Source organism: Tupaia chinensis, unplaced genomic scaffold, assembly GCF_000334495.1.
Source record: "Tupaia chinensis unplaced genomic scaffold, TupChi_1.0 Scaffold000119_1, whole genome shotgun sequence".
In the NCBI taxonomy this organism is placed as follows: domain Eukaryota; kingdom Metazoa; phylum Chordata; class Mammalia; order Scandentia; family Tupaiidae; genus Tupaia; species Tupaia belangeri.
The window spans coordinates 54,529-61,408 of record NW_006159585.1 but is presented as its reverse complement, the minus strand read 5'-3'; positions in this window follow the sequence as shown (position 1 = coordinate 61,408).

Here is a 6,880-nt window from a genome sequence, read left to right as displayed (position 1 = left end):
AAATTTATATTATATATACATATATGAAATATCTGTGTTGATTTCATAAAATAAATAAATTAATTTTTTTTAATTGTCATAATGGGGACCAGCAGATGGTGTGATGGTTAAGGTCCTGAACTCTCACATGGCCAGAGCCCATAGCTTGAATCTCACAGGGTGCATGCCCAAAACCCAGAGAAGAGAATGGAGAAGTGATTGTGGCTTGCCCACCAGGGAGTAGGGGGTTGATTTCTCACTTTCTATTTCCCTTGTCTCTCTGGCAAGTGCACTTGCCCTATACCAAAAAACTCTCAAAAAAAAAAAAATTAACATAATGAAGGACCAACAGGTGGCATGGTGGTTAAGGAACTGAGTTCCCATGATTGACCTTTCTTTTGAGTCATGGATCTTCTGGTTTGAAAATCACACTGATGCTTGTGTGTGCTTGATGAAAATCCCAAGAGGAGAGAATGAAGGGGAAGGGATTGTGACCTGGTCATGCCCCCTGGGGTTGATTTCTCACTTTTCTTCTTCTGTCTCACTTTCTCTGGTATGTTGAGTATATATATGCAAAAAAAGTTTTAAACACAAAAGTCTAGGTATTTTATAAATACAAATAAATTATTTGTATGCTAAAAATATATAAATAATGTTGAGTCTGTGGCTCCATATAGACTTTACACACAAAATTGCTGTAGCTATCATTTTCTTTTCCCGAGATGACAAAGAATGCAGAATCAGAGTTTTGCATTGGCCGTTGCGAAGCAGTTCTCCATGATTATTTACGTACATGTTACGCACAGAGCAACTGACTTCCTTTTTTCAGAGACTATCTTTTCAAGGATGCTTGTATAGCAGACTGCCTTAGAAAATGCAGTGTTTCTTTCCAGAGCAAAGGACATGCTTGCTTAATGGTTTAGAAGACATACCATCTCCTTCAGGAGCAAACTTTACAGTACAACAAATTTAATATTTCCCTATGAAACAAAAGGAAGCCATGCTTACTGCCTGTTATGAAAGGTTTAAGTTTCTTAAACTGAGTTTCTTTACTATAATGCAACCCGCTGCTTGTGCAGGTATCACCTGTCGCTTTGTGATACCCTATGGGAACTGAGTATTAGGGAACTAGTACAAGAAATGATACTCTAACTGCTATCACCATGAATAATTAAATTCTTTTCCTTTCAAGGCCGAGAAGTCTCGTGTCTCTTATCAACATCTATATGATAGCGACAGTCTATATTTTTAGTTCAAAAGTAGGATAAAGTCTCATCCTTCACAGTTTTTGACATGGCTATCCTAGATAACCACATTCAAGTAGCTCCTATGAAGAACACGTGGTCTCTACCAATGTAGGATAAAGATTCCTAGTTTAATGAGAAAATGATACTGAGAACTAATTAGATAAAAACAGAAATTAAAATTATGAAAAACATTATGCCTGTGAGACCACTTTGTAATAACAAAAGTACTTATTCTTCTTCTATTTTCCCACTATTGTCATTATATTATTGTAATGCCCTAAGACTGGAGCGTTCTCTTTTCTTCCTCACTTCTTTATAAATATTAATTAAGGATGGGAGATGGGGAAGGAATAGTTCTAATCCTAGCTGGGACCCTATGATTTTCCAGACTGTTTCAGCTATTTGTATCTTCTATCTGTCAACTAGATGGTCACCTTTTATTCCTTTACCCTCTTTAGGGATCTGTAGCATTATTATTTGAGTGTCAACACCCTTATGCTGGTTTACTCTTTCTACTTACCTCCTCCAAGTCTAGACTTTTCCTTCCTCTGAACTTTTCTCTTCATTGATACTGCTGCATCCATTAATACAATAATACATCTTCAGAATTTTTAACTATTGATATTTGAATGGATTTGGTTTTGAACTAATTTCTCACTCTACTAACTTGCATCTATTCCTAACAGATACATCAACAGCTGTATCTATCCATATATCTATCTATCTACTTATCCTAAGCTTCATATCCAATTTTCCAAATAAGACATGTGGATGGATTTTGAAGTCATAAGTCCCTGCAGTTCACTCCATATGGTGTATTCAAGTAACTTGACTCGATTGAACATCAGTGTTATAAATATAATGGGTATTAAACACATATTTAAGGATTTTTTGTAATAGTTAATCTAGCCATCAGATAGTTACTTTTGAGTGTCACCTTGATTGAATGCTTAGAAAACTGGCAAAATTTTGTTTCTAAGGGCATTTGTGAGAGTGTTGTCAGACAAAATTGACATGTGAAATCAGTGGGCTGTGAGAGGAAGACCCACCTTCAGAATGGGCAGGCACCAATCCAGTCAGCCAGGAGTGTGGGCAGGACAACCAGAAGTGGGGTTCTCTTTCCTCTCCATATCTCTCTCAACTCTTTCCAGAGCACTTCCCCTGTACTTTTCTGACCTTTGTCTGTTTTTGTTCCTGTTGGATTCTGGACCCTGCACTCCTTAGACCAGGCTCATTCCAAGTTCTCTACTTTGAACTAAGAATCATCAGTGGCCTCCAGGGGCTGCTGAAGCCTGTGGCCAACTGAGCAGCTCCTTTAGGTCACTTACTGGAACTAAACTGGTGTCTCTTTACTGTTTCTCTAGCTTGCTGACAGCCTGTTAGGAGACTTCCCTGCCTTGTGAACATGTGAGATATATTCCTTATTTTCCATATATATTTATTCTGTTTGTTCTGTTTCTCTGGAAAACCCTAATCAATATACCTATATTAAGCACCTAGTAATAAATGACTATTTTACATGTCATAGCCATACTCTTCATCTGTAGTGAAGAAATATTCTATCTTGTCATATTTTCTTTTCTTAGTGTAGGGCTCTATCATTTACCAAATTTCTTAGGCTTGAAACCTAAGACCTTCATGTTCTCTTTCTTGCTGATCTCCCTCAACCAGGGGCTACCAAATTTTACTGCGATACCTTGAAATATATCTGAAATGTAAGCACTGCTGACCATTTGCTCCTCTACTGTTTTTTGTTTTGTTTTGTTTTTAGTTCTGTCAGGGGCTTTGTGTACTCTTTGGAGAGAATCAGAGACATAGAGTAAGAGAAAGTGAGAAAGCACCGTCCATGGTGCATGGTCACAACACAGTCCCTTCTCCTCCATTTCTCCCTCCTTTTGAGATTCTGGGCATGCACACACAGGTGCCCAGCATGTTTCTTAATCTGCCAGGCCCAGGACTTGAACCATGAGGTCGACCATGTGGGATGCAGCCACCTTAACCACCAGGCCATGGGTTGGCCCTGCTTTTCTACTGTTTTAATGCTAGTTACTGTCTCTTTATTACATATATCTTTAAGCCACCAATCTCTTTCCAACAAATCTATTGTTCATGCAAACGAGTTTTGGCCTAATTTGCAATGCCCCTGTACTTTCAGGATACGTTCCAATATCCCAAGTCAAGTGTACAAAGTATTTCAAAATTACCTCCGGCCTTTCTTGTGGCCTCTTCTCATACCACCAAATATACCCATCATGTATAATGAAGATCATACTTCTAAAAAGAGTGTTAAAAGAATACAGTGTTCCTGCCCGGGGGACAGTCGAACAGGTTCCCTGGGGGAGGGAGTGAGAGATGGGACAAACACACGCACACACACACAGAGTGGAGACAATACGAGGTGCTGATCAAGTCTTCTTCTTCCGTTTATTGAGGAAAAAATGGCGAGTTATATGCAGGCTGGTGGGCACTGATTGGTTGCCCGAAATGCAAATGAGATAGAACAACATGAACCAATCATTGGTGTGGGTGGGTCTCTCCCATTGCCTAGAAACCCAACTGCCCCTGGGGAGAACAGTTGGTCACATGATTTCTGAGAACCGGTTTACTCAGTGAGGAAGTGAAGCCTAATGGTTTCCAAGATGGTGGATAGCTCAAGATGGCAGATAGCTCAAGATGGCTTCCGTATGCAGTGCCCTCCACAATACAGAAGCTAGAGGTAAGGCTAATAGTGTCTGCAGAGCTAGACCATAGAGAAGGAAGCTTTCTGAGAGGAACTGAGCCACAAATTCCACAACCAGAGTAAGGATGGGCTGAAACTAACAAACAAATTCTCTAACCTCTGGTTTCTTCTGCCCTCTGGTTTCCTAGTAACATACTCCTTTGACTAAACCCAATCTATGCCATGAAAACAAACAAACAAAAAAAGAGCTAATCAACTGGGTCCATTTCCCAGGGCAAAGAACAGGACATGAAAAGGCGGGAAGGAAGGAGATGGCATTTAAGGAGCCATTCTGCTGCTATTGTTTTGTGTTTGTCATTGCTATTGTTCCTATTATTATTAATTCTACTTGTGTTCTCTTTATCCAGAAACTAGAGTACATTATGAAAAACTATATATTTCATCTCATTCAAATTTCCATATAATTAAACTCTGGTTAATTGAGGTTGCATGTGTATGAACTGAGCCATACTGTTTTTATGCACTTAGAGAGCAATTAAGATCATTTGCTTCTCTGATCCGCATTCCTCTGTCCCTCCCTTAGCATCTTCTTCCTTCTTGTTTGTTCATCAGAGGATCTTGTGGTTCAGAAGAGCTGATTCAGAAGGAACTTCTTATAATTAAAAATTGGGGTAGAATTTTCACATGTCTCTTAGGTAAAATTATGAACAGGAAATCTTTTTAGCTTTTTATATACAAAGAAGTTCAGCAGTATCCCAAATATGGCTTTCTGGTTCTTGTCTAATCAAAGCATATACAAGAAAGGAAAATGATATAAAGCGTCCTTTCTCCCACTGTGATTTTTATTCTGGGTCACCATTTTCTCTTACATACCATTTTATACTTTTAACATTTCTGTCAAATTAACTTCTAAAATTAGAACAGACGATGTCCTAGAACAACCTCAAGAGGTACAATTTTTCACAGGTTAGTGTCTTTAATTTCAATTTCTAATTAATGAAATCCATCATGATGATTCATGTTGCTTTACTGTTTTGGCCTATCTTATTCTCTTTTCTTGTTTTCACTGCTCTATGGCATCCATTAAAGAAGACATAAACAAAATTGGAGGTGGTAGGGTGGGAGGGAGTCAAATATTGAATGGAATAAAATAGTATTTCTATAGAGACAGAAGCCATTCTTCTCTCTGCCAGTGAATATGTCAATATTGATGATGTCCATAATGGGGTCATCAGTCTCTATCCTTTCACTGGAATGTCACAGACATTCCACCACCTCTGCATCTGTTGTTGTTGTTATTTAATTTAAGTCTCTACACACATTCTTCTATTTTAAAAGTCCCACTGTTGCTCCATCTAAGTTTTCTCTTGTCTCCTATATGGAATTAATTTTGTAAAACCACATAAATGGTCCATGTCTCCATAGGGAAAATTATGCTCAAGAAGAAGCAATCAACATGTTAAAATAGATCATCTCAGGGACAGAAAGCAGTCCTGCATAAGTCAGCATAACCTTCCATAAAATTCAAAACTGACTCAGCACACAGGGGCAGCCATTAGTTCTCCAAAGCATCTTGCTATTTCCTTTATGACTTAGCAGCCAGGTTTGAGAAAGTCCATAATCAGAGGACTCAAACTGGCTTCTTAATTACTGAGATCACAAAAGGTGTTGATGGCCCCATTAGGAATAAATGATGCCTTTACATGAAAACTCATACAGTTGGACTACTTGAGTCTCAGTCTCCTTTTCCTGAATTTGGTACCTGAAACCAAAGGTATTATGCTTATGGTGTTCATACGATTCAATCTTGTTCTCTAGAAACACATAGAGGAGGTATAATTTAAAAGAAAAGTATGATTGGTATTGTTTTTAATAGTTTCTTACAAATCAAATCATATTAATAAACTCCAATATATATTTGGGAAAAATTCTTTTGAAAGAATGGCTTACATTTAAAACAATTTCACATTAAATATTTTTATATATATGAGAAGTTTTATAATTACATTACAAAGCAATGTAAATTAATGTGCAAATATATCAACATTTATCCTCTCAATCCCTTTTCAGCCTGCTATCCAAGATTAATTCAAACCTCACCTTCTCCATAAGGCTTCAGAGTCTTTCAAAATCACTGAATGATTTGAGTTTATATAACCAATTCTTTACCTTACTAACTTACTTAGAAATAAAATATGATACCATTTTGTTCTAATTTTTCTTTGTGTACTGTACATTTTATTTTCTCAGTTGCATTCTAAGCTTGTTAAGGCCAGTGGCTATTATAAGAATTCCCCTGTACATTCTATTGTCCTGCAAGGCACACAGTACTTTCTTGTTAAAATTGAGAAAACATAAATGAAACAACTAGTCACAGTCTCAAAACCAATCACCTGAATAAGTTTTCCTGAAAAGACAGTTATCATATCGTATTTATAGCTGTAATAGATAAAACCTTATGTTGAAGTTAGAATATTATTTCTTATATTAATTTTTGAATTCCTTTTTTCTTATAATATTACAATTTTTGTATGTGACTTATTCTTTTTCATATATTGCTATCTGCTATCTTTCTCTTCTAAGAGGTCAAAATTACGAAACTTTTAAAACTATTTTTAAAGCTTGCTATTGAAAAATTCTTATTTAGCTATTAACCATGCAAAACAGATGAAAATAAAACTCTTCTGCTTGAAGAAGGAATTGGACCCAAAAGTCCCACTAATTCCCCAGTCTCACTATTATGTTCTAAATCTGCAAACACAATAGTACCACAGTTTAAAAATTGCTGTTGTGCTCTGCAAGTACTATTCATGTTGGCTACTTGAGACTTGCCAGTTTAACAAGAGAACTTCAGGCCTAGACTTGTACATTTCCCATACTTACTGATTTATTTTCTCACGCACAGTAGCCATTAAAGTTTTTTGTTTTGTTTTTGTTATAAGAGACAGGAAGTGGGCACAAGGGAGGGCAAGAG